The sequence below is a fragment of the Cydia strobilella genome, chromosome Z (genome assembly GCF_947568885.1).
Source record: "Cydia strobilella chromosome Z, ilCydStro3.1, whole genome shotgun sequence".
NCBI classification, from domain to species: domain Eukaryota; kingdom Metazoa; phylum Arthropoda; class Insecta; order Lepidoptera; family Tortricidae; genus Cydia; species Cydia strobilella.
In genome coordinates, this window is record NC_086068.1 from 41,465,743 (window position 1) to 41,484,327 (window position 18,585).

Consider the following 18,585-nt stretch of genomic DNA (forward strand, 5'->3'; position numbering starts at 1 on the left):
AAGTGTCATTTTGTATGGGATTTTGAGTTTCCAAAACGTCCCGCTTGGCGCGCTGTTCAAAATCCCATACAAAAATAGACGAAATCGAATCGAATGAAATTTGCACTAGGAATTCTGATGACTAGGATTTGTTTTTAGAACCAACTTTATTATCGATTATATGCGCCCAATGTGCATTACAATGTACATTTTGTTTCAATTTAATTTGAACCTTTCAAAAACTACATAAAGTAGTATTTCTTTTGTTTCATTGTTTTGTAAAACAAACGAAAGTCACCGTTATCTATTATACGACAAGGTTCAAATTATAAATAGGGAAACTGTGTATGGTGGGCCTTACGAGGTTAATTTATATTTTATATCTTTACGACGTATCGGATAATGTAATGGTTCTAAAAATACTCTTATTATAATTTAAATAGTCATTTTAATTAGCCAAAGATCAAAAAATGGAAATAAGTCATATTCAAAATAATTGTAACGGATTTACGTAAGTATGAAAATAAGGCTCACTTTATAATGGTAGCGGTAGGGCCTTCGTGTGGCTGAGTTAACAGACCCTCGAGGGTACTGTCCTCACCGCGCGCTTAGTTTGGCTGCCACGTGTATTATTGTAACTACGGCCCGTTTGGCCGAGGCGAGGCGGTGTCCGGTGTCCGGTGTCCGGTGTCCGGTGTCCGGTGCCCGGTGCCCTGCAATGTGTTCTAAGACGACACCTGTAGTCGCGGTGCTCCTGCTATAATAGGCAACAACAATGCGGCTTACACTACACGCAGCTTTACATTGCGCTCTATTAAAAATTAATAAGCCATTCATTTGCACAGGTGTAATAAACGTAAAAATGTGCTGAACTAATTATTAAGACATGATTTGAAAGAGTAAAAATAATTTTCTTTACGACCGTCTACTTAATCCCTCAGCCACACAATTGGGTCCTGTCCTGTCCTGTCAGCTTTATCAAACAAGTGTTCTATTTGTTGTTATTAAAATAATTTGGCCGACCGTTTTAGTTTCGTCCAATTATAATTTACATATCTTTTTAAATTAGGTTAGAGAGTTAAGTATAAGTAGGTTATATTATTAAATCACTTAAGTGATCTCTCAAACCAAGCACACGGCAAAGCAGCGGCTAATAGAATATGGTTTAGCGGCTAATAGAACTTGTAATTCGAGAACAAATTACTATTTAATTAGTATAGAGATGTCTAAAACACACACATACCTACTGTTGTATTGTATAAAACAATAGGTTTAACAAGCCGTCGCTTTCACTAATGGCATGTGCTGCGACGTTTCTTATTCCAAATAGCAGTCAGCGTTCATACAAGCGTATTAATTAACCAGTCGGTCAACGAATCCAATCCAGCCATGGACGTTACACTTTAACTATGTACGAGTACATGTGTAGGTACAGGTTATTACTATATCCAAAAACGCCCTATAGGAAAGGTCTTATATTAAATGGTAAAACAAATGAAGGGTACACGGAAAGAACATGTCTAGTCACTTTTTTCGGAAAATGCGATTTTCATTTCAAAATGTAGAGCTCTTAATGAATATTGGTTATATCTTTTGCTACCACTGTATAATATATGTAACACAACTTTTTTTTTATTAAAAAAGACTTGGTCACGGAATTACCATACATTTTGACATGGTTCCAAATTTTAAAACCGCGATTACTCAAAATAAGTGACTAGACATGTTCTTTCCGTGTACCCTTTAAATATTGTACTGTAAATATTATTGTTACTAGGACATATTTCCGTTAATGAACAAGTCTGTTAGTTCCGGTTGAGGCACAGGGCACAGGGCTATATAATCAGTATTTTTAAGACTTGTTCAAAATGAATACTTGTCTATTCATTGTGTTGTTTATTATTTTATTTCTAGGTCTGTCAAAAAACCCAAAAGTTTTATTTCCAGGTATTACTCAATCTACTAACCCACCCACCATATTTGCAATCCAGCGGATACTTAACTCCTGTGTTCAAATGTGGCTTTCCATAAGTGCAATAAGGACCTTTTCATCTGAAATTCAAATCAGGGATGTTGCAAATATTCGCATCCGCATCCGCATAAAATCGATGCGGAGTTTAATGCGGATGCGGATGTGGAACAGGAACGTCTTAACGGCGGCGTAAGTGCAAGGTAATTTCGTCATTAGCCAATAGGAATCTCGTTTCGTTTTTGTGATTCGTCGATCGAGCCCAGACGGACAGCGACAAAAAGTGAATAATTTGTTTTATTTGGACTTTAGTAAGTATATTAATGCGATTGTGGGGCACCTTTATTCTTGTTCAAATACTAAAAGTTTCGTTTTTTTTAAATTACTAAAGTGTAATATTTGACGTTTTTTAGGTGCCTAATCTTGACATCCGCGTCCGCGGATGTGAGCCGTTAAAAATCCGCATCCGCGGATGTCAACAAATCGGCATCCGCAACATCCCTGATTCAAATGGATATTCTTATAGAATGGTCCTTATTGCACATGAAGTATAAGGATCCTTCTCTGATGGAAAGCCACTAATTTATTTTGCAACCCGACTCCTTAGCTATATACGACTACTAGTATTGGGCCCTAATAAAATACGGAACCCTATAAAGATTGAGTGTACCTGAGGCAGTTCGATTGTCGCCATCGCAACCACATCAGCATCAAGTTTTCAAATAGCACAACCTATTAAAATATTATACATATTTTTGCTGAACAATATGGAATATTCTATTAGTATACTTATTCAGGAAATGTAATAAATAAATTATTATTATTATTATTATTGGACAATCTTACACAAATCGAGCTATACCCACAGTATACGCTCAATAAGGCGTGTGTAATGGGTAATAGATTTACACCTAGCATTTTTATTACTAAGCTATGGAATGTAATATGAATCCACAGACGATTTCATGTAATATGTACAGTCAGCTGCAGAGAAAAGGTACCCCACGTCCATACAAATATACAGAAGTTTGTATGCAGGGGGGGGTGCCTTTTCTCTGCAGCTGACTGTACATACATAGGTAGATATGTACGAGTAATACGACAATAGCCGGTTATCACACTGCTTCGCACTTCGGAGCGACGTCCGACGACTGCGATTTAACTTAGTATCTAATGTAGAATCTCGATTTGTATGCAAAAACCACATGGTATAACACATTGGCTCCGCCTGTCCGTGCGAAGGTGCGAATCGCCTGACGATTCGTGCTTTCGGGCGGAGATACGGTGCGCGCCTTAGGGTATGCCACACCGAGTTCCGTACCGTACGGATTTTTATTCATAAACGCAATTCGTCGCGCATCGCACCTTCGGACGAATATACGGAGAAAACCGCACCATCGTACCGTCGTCGCCGCACGCGAACGCTTCGCACTTCGCAACGACATGCGACGGCAGTGTGTTAATCGCCTTATCTGGGTCTGAAGCACTGCCATTATATATTATTTATTATTTGTTTGCTGGCGTATACTTTTTGAAAACAATGTCGATTCCCGAAGCAGATGAATAATCATTGTACGATCACATTTTTTTCGCAGCGCGCGGCGGAGAGGTCGACCTTTGACAATAATGTCGATAGATAGGTTCCCACTACTTGTCTTGCGTTCATTTTGTTCGCTCGCTTAGCTGATACTTAGATGTTGCCTGTTGCTAGAAAATCGATTAATTCTTGAAAAGATGTTTTGTATGTTACTCAGGCGTGTAAAACGTATTTTTTACTTATCTATCTGTGTGATGTAGTCATTGTTTTTCGTTTCCTCTGATTGGTTATTCGCTGAACAAATGTCAACAGTACTGGCTTGCAATGTAATTTTAGATTTAAATAAGATTAATGTTCATTATGATTATATGATATGAATAATTTTGCGGTGTAAATTACGATAGAGGCCGGGAAACGAAGGGTTGCAGGCCAAGTAGATATAGACGGCCGAGCGTAGCGAGGATAGGGATACGCGGCCGGCAAGCCCGTTTCTCGCCGAGATTTGTATGGTGCTTTTCTCAAACTTGTAATGACATAATAATAAAAATATGATGATGATTATTATTATTTCATGTCCTAATGTGATTCAGTGCGCGAGATTATTTTTGCCCTACGAGACGCACGGTTTAGGAGATGCCCTATAAAGATTTTTTTTTTTTCACCAGGAAAAGTTATTTAGTCATGCAGAAATCTTAATAAAAAAAAACACAAAAAGAAAAAAAAAAGGGAAATGGCAGAATGTCATAACGAAGAAACCAAAAATATTACTTATAGGTTTTTTTATATGGTAGAATGCCAAGACGTGTCCCAATTTGACGTTACAAACAAAAGAAGGTTGCTTTACAGGCCTAGGTGTATGAAACTCCTTTACAATCATATTCACTCATCGCACCGGATACGTAGTATTTTCGGACTTAATTTGAAGTAAGTCATATCATCATTTCATTGCAAGTTTAAGAAAAAATATTACACTATGCCCTGTGATAAAATCTTTATGCACCCAATATTTCATAATAATCGATCGCATAATCCAGAGCTTTATATTTTGTTCTCTGCTAACAATACATTTACTCCGACACCCTTTCCCGTAAAAATGTTAAGTGACCAAATCGGTTACTAGGTATTTCGAATGGTCTCTTACTCGTAAATGTTTTGTAGTTAAAATAATATATGTACGTACCTATTATATTTTAGGGCGCTTTATGATTATACCTAGTTATAGTGAGGATACCAGTTTACCAGAAGGCACGACACTTCATCGGTAGCGGCGTGAGCTGCTAGTGTGCGAGTGGTAAACGATCGATCAGAACGGAAAGGGAAAGGGAAAGGGGTTATCTGGGATCGTTGGCCACTAACCACTAGCCGTTGACTAATGGGTGTAATTGCCATATATCGAGTTAGCCATTTATAGAGCACGTAAATGTTGTTCTTAACGATTGTCGTATTAGGTGTTATGAGTAACTTATCGAATGTGCGTATTAAATAGCTGCACGTAAGTACCTACTAGTGCCCATTGTGTGGTCTAGTACCAAATTTTAGGATTTAGTTTAATAAGTTCCAGACTGAACCAAATCATATGTTGTGTTAATTAACAATGAGTAAAATAAATAAATACAAAAATATCGTAGCTTTTTTTTTAAATTCCCCTTTGCTTGTTAAATGGTACCTCTACGTGCCTTTTACCTAGTTTATTACCTACGTTACGTTACCTACACACATAGTGAAGTTCGCTGCTACGTAAAATTTTATTACCGGTCACAATCGGGACGGGAGTTTAAATTAAATTAGTAAACATCCCGTTGTGTATAGGCACTTAGTAAGTAAGTAAGTTGTAAGTCTTGTAACTGATATAGTTAGAAAACATTATTTAGAGCCCGCGCACATAGACAGCGGGCTGGAGTTCCGCGTTCTGCTGACCACAAAAGAAGCACAGTTCACCCAATATAAATACAACGCGAGAAGAACAAGGCTAATTCATGCACTAATATGTATACTTAACCAATTATTTGGGGATAAATCTGATTAATTAAGAACTTCCTGAAATAATACTATGAAAACGGATTACATCGCGTCATCGTGTATTGTCTCATGAGTAAAGTAACTATCGCGGTAACCGAAGACAATATTAAGAAGCTCCTCTTTTTTAAAGACGGGTAATAAACATCGTTATAGTTAGGAGCTACCTACAGTCCTACATTGCAAAGAACGTAGAAGTCTAAACACGGAACGCAGAACTCTAAACCGCTCTCTGTGTGCTCGGGTTCTTAGAGTAGAGAGAGGGAGAATGATCCAAATAACCGGACATCCGGACATGCACATTAAGTGCCTGGACTGGTATGGAATGATATTTTAGTACGTAAGTTCCGAAAAACTCATTTGTACGAGCCGGGGTTTGAACCCGCGACCTCCGGATTGAAAGTCGCAAGCTCTTACCGCTAGGCCATTAGCGCTTCTACTGCTTTAAAACTGAACAAAAATATTAAAACAATTTTACCGGTACGTGAAACTGAAATAGTTAAGAACAAATTAATGTTTATACGTAAATGTATCTTATTAATTGTAAATTGAATCAGGTATTTATAGGAACGAACAAACAAATCGGTCAAAAACCAACAGAACTAAGAACTACTTCATTCCGTTCTATTACTTATAATATTTACACTTACTATATCATTTGATATTTACCAGTCGCTTTTCGGTGAAGGAAAACATCGTGAGGAAACCGGACAAATCCCGATAGGCCTTTTTGGGATTTGTCCAGTTTACCCAGTATGGTTGGAAGGTCAGATGGCAGTCGCTTTCGTAAAAACTAGTACCTACGCCAATTCTTGGGATCAGTTGTAAAGCGGACCCCAGGCTCTCATGGCAAAATGCCGGGACAACGCGAGGAAGATGATGACTTACTTACTTATTAGCCTGACTAAATTATGAATATCCATTTTTAGGTATCTAGCTCTGCATCATATTATGATGCTCGTCAAAAGTCATCGAATGATGAATGAACAGCACTTACGCGTTGGATGATATGAAGTATCCTTGCGAATTCGCATTGATGTGATTAGGCGCATCCGCTGCGTCCTGCGCCCGCGGCGCGGCAGTCGAGGGGTCCCGGCCACTTACGCTCTCGCTCTCGGCACGGCAGCTGCACTGCTCGCCATCAAGTACAAGGCGGTGGGTTGCAAATGGCACGTATTGGTCGCACGTCGTGATTGCCAACCTATATTTGATAAGATAGATAAATAACTTTGAACAGCATGAAGGACCGACTTCACAAAACAGTTCATAATGCCTTTTTATTTTATTTTATCGTCTTGATCAGCACTACGAAACAATGCTTTCCGAGACGAAATACGCAATACCTACCAAACAGGTTTATCATTTTATCTATGGCAATACTATAAAAATACCCAAATCACTGTATAGGTAGGTATGCCCAGTGGCGTAGCTAGGCGTGGGGGAAGTGGGCCGTCGCCCACGGCCTCGCGCCCCAAGGGGGGCTTCGCGCGAGGTCCCTTCGGGCACAGTGTAAGAAAAGGGCCTCGCAGATGCAATTTCGCCCACGGCTAGACTAGTTCACGCTACGCCACTGGGTGTGCCTATGCAGAGTCACAGAATAACTAATAAACGCAGAGTTGGGCAAAATTTATCGATTAACGAGTAAATAAAAATAAATAAAAAATAAAAATCATTTAATCCAGACTAAAAGGTCCATACATGGTTAGCAAACATTACAATCTTATTACTAGTGTTAGTACCGCATAAAAACTAAAACTAAAAACTAGACGTAAAATTAAGACGATAGTCGCTAATTTGTCCTTGAGCTTCTCAGCGTCTCTGTACCCGCACCCCGCTCACTGCAATCGTACGTGAATTTCGTTTCGCGGCACCACAACGAGCTACAGAATAAGCTACAGCCCAGAAGCGCGCGGTTGGCGCTATATTCGTATTTGTGTATCTTTTGCAGATATTTTATCGTTTGAGTATGAGTAGATCATGCGTTTAGTGGAGCTCGTAAATTATAATAAAAATATATTCCCTTGTGCATTTATTTATTTATTTATCTAATCTTTATTGCACAAAAGAAAATACAATCGTACAAAAGGCGGACTTAATGCTATGAGGCATTCTCTACCAGTCAACCTTCATTGCATTATACTTATACTATACTTTACTTTCGTGCATTATACTTTACAAGCCTCAATTAGTTAATTTGTGTCATCTGTTTCTTACAAATAAATACCTAAGTCAATTCGACAGATTAAGACTTATAGCTAGAGCTTAGTATGTACGAGGGGCGTTCAATAAATTCTCGGTATGTGAATGAAAACAAACAAATACGATAAGTTTAATATTTTTATTTTTCAATATACTCCCCCCCTATGTTGATACACTTAAAAAGATCGATCTATTATTTTTTTTAATCCCTCATAAAAATAATTTTTATCTTTGGTGTCAAAATGCTCCTCCACTGCCGCCTTCAACGCTTCATCGTCAGAAAATCGATTTCCACGCAGATCCTTTTTAAGATTGGGGAACAAAAAGAAGTCACTGGGGGCTAAGTCCGGACTATACGGTGGGTGAGTAATAGTTTCAAACCCAGATTCAAGAATAGCCGCCTTGGCAATATGAGCAGTATGCACAGGGGCGTTGTCATGCAGAAGCAGAACACCTTTGGTTAATTTTCCTCGCCTCTTGTCTTTGATTGCACCCCTTAATTGACTTAGAATATTAGCGTAGTACTGTCCTGTGATATTTACACTCTTTTGTTTGTAATCGATCAGTAATATTCCTTCACAATCCCAAAATATTGTGGCCATGACCTTGCCAGCTGAAGGGATGACCTTGAACTACTTGGGATGAGCTGTACCCTTAACGTGCCACTGCATGGACTCCTGTTTACTTTCTGGGTCATAATAATGAACCCAGGTTTCATCTCCAGTAACTATCTTTTGCAGCACCTCATCAGGATTTTCACTGCACAGGTCAATAAAATCGGAACAACAAGCTACTCGCATATCTTTTTGAACCGGTGTCAGCATTCGCGGAACCCATCTCGCACTTACTTTTGACATATTAAGATGGTAATGGATAATATCATGTATGGTACCAACAGAAAGACCGGTTATTTGAGCTATTGATTTTACCTTCACTCGGCCGTCTTCCAATATAAGTTTTTCCACTTTGATAATATTTTCTTGTGAAGTAGCTACTACAGGCCGGCCTGGTCTAGGATCATCTTCAATACTCTCTCTCCCACGTTTAAATTCACTTGACCACTTTTGAATGGCAGATAAAGAAGGAGCAGACTCACGGTAAACACAATCCATTTCTTCTTTTATAGTTTTTTGATTTTTACCCTGATTGGTCAAGAATTTTATTACGGCTCGATGCTCTAATTTAATTAACATTGTTAAATCGCTCATGGTGCTCACGTTTGTTCGGCAATTGCAGAAAAACAAGAACATATCGGTTTGAATTTTACTTATTTTTTTTAAGTCTATGGATGACTCTTAGTGGCCAGTAACAAAAGAAATACTCAAAAAGGTTGTAAGATATCAATATCGAGAATTTATTGAACGCCCCTCGTACTAAATTGAGGCGTGCAGTGTGTTTATTTTATAGTAATTTTTTTATCCGTAATAATTAAATATAAATAATGCCATTAATAATTAACTTATAAAATTAAGTACCTACTACCTAGTCTACCTACATATACAATTTTGGAAATTGTTACCTACCTATTAGTGTTAAACTAGAGTATTATTTTTCGAAGTTCGAAGTTTTCCCAAACATTACGTGGGAAATATCATATCATTATATTACAAGCGCGCCACAACCAAATCAGCGCTCTGCAGTTATTTATGTTTTGGCCATGATAACTCCGATATAGTGGTTAACGGCTATGTATGATGAACCCTCGTGGACGTCAGCTGTCGCTCCGTTGGTGGGCAAGGAATGGCAGCCAGCGAAACACGCAAAATAAAAATTGTCATCGCCTACCATCGTCATTTCATACACTTTTTCAGTACGTTGGATTTTTCCTTTCGCCTTAATTTATATTAGTTTCGCCAAAAAAATACGACAAGCCGTTTTTGTATTTTTACTAAACGGCTTGATCAATTGTAAGGGTCATTATTTATAAATATTATAGTTTATATTTGGATTATGCCTACTTTCATTTATGATTAGCTTATAAAAGATTATCAATTGACTCTTACTTGTCACTGTTCGTTTTCATCATCAACAACCACCAATCAATGGGAGATCTCCCAACACAATTAAAAAAAAATTAGCTTAAAAATAAATCGAATTTGAACTATCGTGAGACATATTAACTAACTTAGCGGTTTCACTCTCGTATTTTTAGTCACTCGCGCGACATGTTTCAGAGAGCCTAGGTTTCCATTTTCAAGCACTAACAGTGCCTGAGTGAGTAGCGGTCACGACGGCAAGGACGGACTGGGGACGGTGTTAGTGCTTGAAAATGGAGACCTAGGCTCTCCGTAACATGTCGCGCGAGTGACTAAAAATACGTGAGTGAAACCGCTTATTTAGTTAACTTAAAAATAAATATCTATACACAACGTAAATTGATAGCCTATATTAATCAACTATTTATTATTTTGTTAGGAATCGAACGCATGTTAGAAAACTTTAATTTTTATATTTCAAATGAAGCGTTCTCAAACATAAGTGGAAATATTGTTATTATTTTCGTAATAATAGGCTGCGAAACACCGTGTTAAGCGCGCTAAAGCGCGTCAGAACCAAGTCAACTTTCTGCAGTTATTTAGTCTTTGGCCACAATAACTCCAATTTTATTGCACTTGGGCTCAGCACAAGCATACAGATTACTAGGAAGGCACGGAGTGACGAGCGACACAGCCTTCTCGTCCCAAAGCCAGCACGCGACTGCCGGCAGTGCCGGCCACGCCGTTTTCGAGCTACATACGCACGAAATGTTGAATAATATTCGATTTCTTCAAAAATAAAATATGATTTTTTAACATTATGAAACGTTGCATTTGTAGTGCCTGTTAAAACATTTATTCTAGTTTAAAAATAACTTTAATCGAATAAACCGTTTAGGAGATATAAGCAAAGTTAGTCGCAAAAGGGCCTGTCGTAATGTTCTTTTTATGGAGAAACTATAAGTCACAGGGAAAAAGTCAAACGTTAGGAATGTTGTACATAAAATGTAGATTCATATATTTTTTTTTCATAATTTTTTGTTGAACTGTTAAGAAGATATATATTCTAGAAAGTAAGAGTTTACGGCCAAAAATAACGACTAGCGCCTTAACCGGCGCTAAATTGTATTGTATGGAAAGTTTCATAGTAAACCGCCGCGTCGCCGTCGCGCCGGGTAACGTTGATCAGTCTGTCAAGTGCGGATGGTGTAACTTAGTGACGATTTTGTTTTAATTAACGCATTCACTGCCAGGGGGCGTGGCCTAGGAACAAACTTGTATGACGGTGAACGCACATGTGCGTTGGGGGCAGTGAATGTGTTAAGTAAAAGTTGTAAAAGTCGGAAATTTGGCATAAAGGACTTAAGCGCCAGTAGGACCTATGGCACTTAAGACCATTGTGAGTTCGCTGTGGTAATGAATCAACAAAGTAAGTATTTTTGAGGTATTTTTAATTTTTTAAGCTTATCGCGACGTCTACAGTTCACAGAGCCACTAGTATTTTTATATGTATACAGGTATGTTCACTCGGAGACTATTAGACTCCAATTTTGTTATAAAAAGTATGTTTTAGAGTTAGGCCCATTGTCGTCAATAAATACTTATTAAATACATTTTTTTTTAATTTATACATACTAATATAATACTTATTATAAACGAGAAAGTGTGTCTGTCTGACTGTTACCTCTTCACGCTTAAGCTGCTAAACCGATTTAGTTAAAATTTGGTATAGATATGAGTCCCGTGGAAAACTGGGGTGGACGTGAGATAATGGATGCATCGCCCGATGATTGATGTAAGCATATGCTCAAATTGACTGACACTTACACTTTATCTAGGCGTTAGGCCAGGATTACGCTTGTAAGTTTTACTTACGTAAGTAGGGACAAAGCTATTTGCTAGAATGAGATAACGATATTCATATCTCATTCTGTAGTATAGCTGTGTCCCTACTTACGTAAGTAAAACTTACAAGTGTAATCCTGGCCTTATAGTCGACACATACCACCTACGAGTACCCGAGTGCCACGTAGTCAGCACCTAACAATAATTGGTACCTACCAATACTCTAAACTTACCAACAGTCGGCACCTACCGATAGTCGACACCTACCGATAGTCGATACCTACCAATAGTCGACACCTACCAGTAGTCGACAACTACCTACCAATAGATGACACATACCCAATTACCCATACTGCAAGAGTTTATGGACAATTAAATGGGTGTGTTATTTATTACATTAAAAGTTATTTTAACAATAAATAGTTATTTGTTATACAAGGGTGCAAAGTTGTATTTTACCCGCGAGTGTGGAATTGAAACACGAGCAAGCGAAAGGATTCTATCGTTGAACCACAAGCGAAGCGAGTGGTTCTAAAATAGAATCCTGAGCGTAGCGACTGTTTTAACACACGAGAAGTAAAATACATTTGCACCCGTGTGTAACATAAAACTTTTCCCCTCACTATAGCGAGGAAAGTGCAACATCCACGTAGATCATCTTCATCACTGGAATCACTCTTTTTTTTACGATAATACGATATTAAACAAAAGAAACCTGAAAAGACCTTAAGAGGGTTTTTATGTAACGTAGTTATAATAAACCAATGTGATGTATTGTATTGATACTAGTCCAAGTGAAATATATTAATCGTAATTGTTATTGCATGCATTAAAATTAAATTCAATAATAAAATTATTTTCAGTCTAACATATGTGCTAGACTGATAATTATTTGTTAAGTATATAGGTACTATAAAATTTGCGCATCGTTTAATCACGATAGAATACTGTTCAATATAGGTACTACAATAACATCCTGTAACTAAAATTAAGTATTCTTGCAAATAAATGATATTGATTGATTGGTATTGATTGATTGATTGATTTTCTAATTGTATAACTACAACACATAGTTCATGATCAGCAACGCAGGCTTCGTCAAGTGCTTACAACAATAAATCAGCTACAGGCTTCGTCAATCTTAAACACTAAATTAAACTAGGCCAAGTCCCCACTTCGGACCGTAGCCGGTTCAAAAGTCCCCATGACACTGGCAGCGTTGCCCCGTTGAATTGCCAAGGAGATCTGTTGGACCAGATACGATCCGGAGCGAGGATCGCCACCCCTTTCTCTTAGTCGCCGACCCAATTGCCACACAAACTCCTCAGCCTCCGCACCCCAAGATCCTGCAGTCTCCACCGCCACCGGTATGAACTCATACGTCGGTTCCAAGGCAGAGTACTTTATATGCTTCTGTTTGGCCGCATACTCCGCAGCCGAACCAGCAGTACTGATGGTGTGATTCAGATGGGACGGGGCAAAGGTGCTAACACACGTTGCGTCCCATAAGAGGCACCGGCCCTTCTGCCAAGGAACCAACGTAAGACCATCTGGCCTTTTGCCGTCCGAACGGCACAAACCCGGAGGCTCCAGGACGCAGGGAACGCTGGCTGAGACCAAAGCCCTGCGAACTACCTCATTTATCGCGTGGTGACGCGAAAAACGACCAGCGCACCTCTGGCAACTAAGCCCATGGTGTCCGTCCTCCTGAACCATGGCTCCACATATACATCTATGCACCTCGCAAACCTTCGAACCCAACCGTAAGGCAGCCGCAATCCTTAAAGAATCATTATCCAGCAGCGTGCCTAACTGGGGGGAAGGTAATGCATGAAGCCATGCTCCTGACTCACACCTAGATGCGGCCTTGAGGCGCGCTAAATCAGAGCCGACTGCCTCGCTCAGCAAATCCGTAACCACCTTCTTACACAATATGTCATCCCAACCTCTTTGAGTGGCAGGATTGCTTGGCGGCTCAGTACCATGACAAATAGAGGACCACTAGAGATATGCTTCAGCAGCAAAAGGTATCTGGGGATTGCCACCATTGCAAGACAATATACGAGTGACTAGCCCCAAAGTCCCATGCGCTGAGGCAAGGAAAGCCACCACGCCTACCTCACGACACCGACGGATCCCAAGCCCACCATGACGCACCGGAAGAGCAGCCTGCGTCCACTGCGTCCCATTCAGATGCACATTTAAAATAGACTCTAACGCTAACTTCAGTGTGTCATCTAACTTCGCAACATCATCCTCAAACATCCAGGTGGGAGACGTTCTCAAAATGTACGTAATCCTAGGCATCGCGAAACAGTTCCGCAGAAGAACTAGCGAGACGTGCGCCGATAGATTGCTGAGGTGCGCCTGGGCTCTAACTAAAGCCAACCTCTTCTCCTCCAGAGCAGAACCGACTCCTTCTGGAAATATAGGCGCGCCCAATAGAGAAAATTCTGACCTCTGCAGGCAACGCACCCCTGGCAATATTGCCTCAAATCCTGACAGGGTATCAAAATTGGCGGAATCGTAGCAGAAGAGCTCGCATTTGCCCGGATTTATCTCCAAACCGATCCCTTTCAACGCTGGCACAAGCTTGTTTACATCATCTAGAACTGTTTTTGGATCACCCCCAATCGTCCCATCATCCAAATACCACACGTTCAGGGGTGAGTCCAAAGATGTGATTACTTTCTGCATGGCCAAGCAAAATATCAATGGACCTAAAGGGTCCCCCTGCTGGGCCCCAACACGCGAAGATATCAGGCTGTTGTTATATAGTAAATGGCTGTCAGAATGGTAGCACTGATAAAGGAACGGGTAATTGATTGATTGATTGTCAACAAAAATTTCTCGCCGACTCCGACAGCTCCGACACGTAAAAATACACAACATCCAGTTTTCTGTTTCGTATTATCGTAAAAAAAATTAGTGATTCCAGTGATGAAGATGATCTAACGCCTGTGGATGTTGCACTTTCCTCGCTATAGTGAGGGGAAAAGTTTTGTGTTACTCACGGGTGCAAATGTATTTTACTTCTCATGTGTTGAAACCACTCGCTACGCTCAGTATTCTATTTTAGAACCACTCGCTTCGCTCGTGGTTCAAGTATAGAATCATTTCACTCCCTCGTGTTTCAATTCCACACTCGCGGGTAAAATACAACTTTGCACCCTTGTATAACAAATAAAATTGTATCATAGTGTGTATAAAATTCACAGTCGTTATTCATGAGGCATAATATGATGTTTTCTCAGACTAACCTACCTATATCTGTTTATCTCTACTCTTACTTAAATCATTCCCGCGCCGAAAACCCAATCATGCCAATCATTGGGTAGCTTAGCGTAACGTCGCTGGGGACTGGGGAGTACCTTAGCCAAGTTGATCACATCAAAGACCTTGGAGTTACATTTGACAAAAAGATTACCTTTGTACCTCATCCTCATATTGACGCAATTATTAAGAAGGCTTCTAAAATGCTAGGTTTTATCATAAGAACTGGTAAACAATTTGAAACAGCAAGTAGGTACCTACTAAAATCCTTCTTTATAACTGCTTCGTTCGTAACATCTTAGAATACTGTAGCACGGTCTCTCTGGCTGCCACACTTTTCAACTTATTGCCCCAGAATAGAGAGAGTGCAGAAGAGATTTATTTGTCATATATCTAGCCACACACAACTAGCTAGCTAATACACATCTTATTCAGAGAGACTACGACACTTCCAAATTAATACTTGATAAAAGAAGAGACCTGCTAGATCTCCAATTTCTATATAAACTTTGAAATAACTACATAGTAGACTGTCCACAACTTTTGCGCAAAATAAGATTTAGAGTGCCATATAGATAGATATCCCAGAAACAAATTAGACCTTCTGTCTCCGGTATTTAGGAAAGAATACCGTCTTTAGCGCCAATTCACCCATTCCACGACTGTGTAGAACAAGCCACTGCTCACTGCTGTGACATTCATTCTGACTCATTGCCCAGGTTCCGAAAGTTATTAAATATTAACATAATAAAATATGTAGTATGTCCCCGGCAAGCTCGGTTCTCCATACAAACGTAGTTACGCTCTCATTTAAAAACGACTAGCTAGATTGCTCTGAAACTTGGTACTTACAATAGGATAAGGTATATCTAGGTCTGTAATTAGTTTATGTAGCTTCAGATATCATAGTAATAAAAAGAAATTTAGCAGCGAATTGTGATGTATGTTCTTATGTAGGTAGGTATAAAAATGAGTATATGTACCCACCGTCAGTATCTACAATAAAACAGTCTTGCATGAACGCCATTGTGTTTCATTGAATACATCCTAACTGGCGACGAATTGGTGAATATCAGTCGAAATTAGTGATCATGCCTTTCGGAAAGGTACACGAATTCGATCTACATGGTCGAGGGAATTGGGACGCGTACGTACGGCTCGTGGAACAGTATATTTTACTGAATGAGATTAAAGAAAAGTTCCGCGTGGCCACGTTAGTAACGCACGTCGGCTCAGCGACCTACGAATTGATGTGTGATCTGTGTGCACCTGATCATCCAGAAACGAAGGACTACAAAACCCTAGTGGAACTTGTAAAAAACCATTTGGACCCAAAAAGATCAGAAATAGCCGAGAGGCATATTTTTCGACAGCGGCGGCAAGCGGAAGGCGAATCGGTCGGAGTTTTCCTTCAAAATTTGAAACATCTCGCAACATATTGCAACTTTGATTCAAAGCTGGAGGAAAATATACGCGACCAATTCGTGTCCGGCCTCAGAAGTGAAGATATGAGGTCGCGCTTGTTCGCGGAACCCACATTGGACTACAAAAAGGCGGTGGAGTTGGCGCTCGCATTAGTCGCATTGGAAGCGGCCGAGCGGCACGCTGAGACAGCGGCTCGCGGCGGCGGCGACGGCGGGGCGCCGGCGGCGGCGACGGCGGGGCGCCGGCGGCAGGACTCGGGCAGGGCGCGGCCGGCCTGCACCGCGTGGGCCAGGCGCCCGCGGCGGCCAAGCGGCGGCCCGCTTGCTGGCGCTGTGGCCGGGACGGACACGCGCCTAACAAGTGTCGCTACAAGACGTATACTTGCAATCTGTGCAAGGACAAAGGACACTTGTCTACAGTGTGTAAGAAAAGTGATAGTGCCGGCAGGTCAAAGTATCAGAACTACATTGATGGTGATAGTTCGGACGACGATATGAGTGATGGTATGTACAAGATTCTATCAGTAAAAAGTAAGATAAAAGATGGACCTTATCATTGCGAACTTAAGGTTGACAATTGTAATATTTTATTTGAAATTGATACGGGCAGTAGAATATCGGCGATATCAAAACAATTCTACGATAAACATTTTTCATATTTAAATTTACAAATAAATGACGATAGATTCCATTCATATACGAAAGTACCAATAATTCCACTGGGGTATATCAGAGTGCGTGTCACGAGCGGGAGCGAGTCAGCTGATTTACCGTTGTTTGTTATTGATAACGGCGGCCCGCCCTTGTTAGGCCGATCTTGGTTGCGTAAATTAAATCTCGCTTCGATTAAAATAAACAATATTTCTGACAACAATGATCCACTGGTGCTTCAATTAAAAAATGAGTTCCCAGAGGTCTTTGATGACAGATTAGGCACTTTTAAAACAAAAATACGCTTGCATTTGAAAGATAGTTCTCCGATATTCTGTAAGGCCCGACCGTTGCCATTAGCGCTGCGTATGCCAGTCGAGCGTGAGCTGGAAAGGTTGCAATCAGAAAATGTGATTTATAAAGTCGACACCTCAGAATACGGGACGCCCATAGTTCCCGTAATAAAGCGCGACGGTTCGATTCGCATATGTGGTGACTACAAGGTCTCTGTAAATAAGTGTTTAAAAGAGTTTCACTATCCCTTGCCCCGCATTGAACAATTGTTTGCTGCTTTAAGCGGAGGGGAAAAGTTCACTAAATTAGATTTAAAGAACGCATATTTACAACTGGTTCTCGATGATGACTCACAACCTCTAACCGCTATAACAACACACGTAGGTACTTTTGTGTACCGACGGGCTCCATTCGGAATAAAGTGCAGTTTGCCTGAAATATTTCAAAAACTAATTGAAGAGACGCTTAGCGGGTTGGAGGGCGTAGTGGCATTTATCGATGACATTTGTGTTACTGGTAGAAATAAAGACCATCATATGAAAAATTTGAAAGCGGTTTTAACTCGATTGAGGGAGGCAGGGTTGCGTATTAAATTCGAAAAATGTGAATTCTTTAAAGACGAGGTTTGTTACCTTGGTTATAGGATAAATAAAAATGGCCTTCATACGGACAAAGATAAAATAGCCGCAATTGAAAATTTACCTGTGCCACAAAATGTGTCACAGCTTAGAGCCGCATTGGGTCTTGTCAACTACTATGCACGATTTATACCCAATATCAGTTCTATTTTACACCCACTGTATGCTCTACTGGCCAAGGGAAACCGGTGGCAGTGGACACATTTGTGTGACCAGGCTTTCAAACAAGTCAAAGGTGAGTTGTTGAACAGTCCAGCGCTGGCACATTACGAGCCATCGCTGCCGCTGGTTCTCTGCGTGGACAGCAGTGCCTATGGACTTGGCGCTGTGCTGGCTCAGCGGTAACCCGACGGAACCGAGCGCCTCGTGTGCTGCGCGTCGCGTACGCTTAGCGAGACCGAGCGGCGTTACAGCCAGATAGACAAGGAGGCGCTAGCCATCGTGTACGGAGTGAACAAGCACCACCAATACCTATTTGGCCGTAAGTTTACCCTTCGAAGCGATCACAAAGCGCTCACATACATTTTTGGTCCGAAGCATGGCATACCTCAGACGGCCGCGAGCCGCTTACAGAGGTACGCAGTGCGACTGGCAGCATACGACTTCACTATAGAATTCGTATCGACGGACAAAAACGGTAATGCGGACGGTCTTTCCCGTCTACCGCTCCCTGCAGGGTCGAGGAACAATAATGAAGACGACGCGGCATATCTACACTTTGTGGAAGAAACTTTCCCCCTTAGCCATAGGGACGTGGCGAGGGAAACAAAAAAAGACATTACAC

The 18,585-nt window shown here is 40.5% G+C and overlaps 1 protein-coding gene and 1 long non-coding RNA gene across 2 annotated transcripts in view; one reads left to right on the plus strand and one right to left on the minus strand.

The window, feature by feature from the left end:
- Positions 1-18,585, minus strand: part of LOC134754930 (SPRY domain-containing protein 7) — a 112,725-nt gene that overhangs the window by 2,554 nt on the left and 91,586 nt on the right. The window lies entirely within an intron of this gene.
- LOC134754972 (uncharacterized) lies at positions 170-5,107 on the plus strand. The gene is made up of 2 exons (XR_010128988.1): positions 170-3,873; positions 4,438-5,107. It is a non-coding gene; the product is annotated as an uncharacterized LOC134754972 (long non-coding RNA).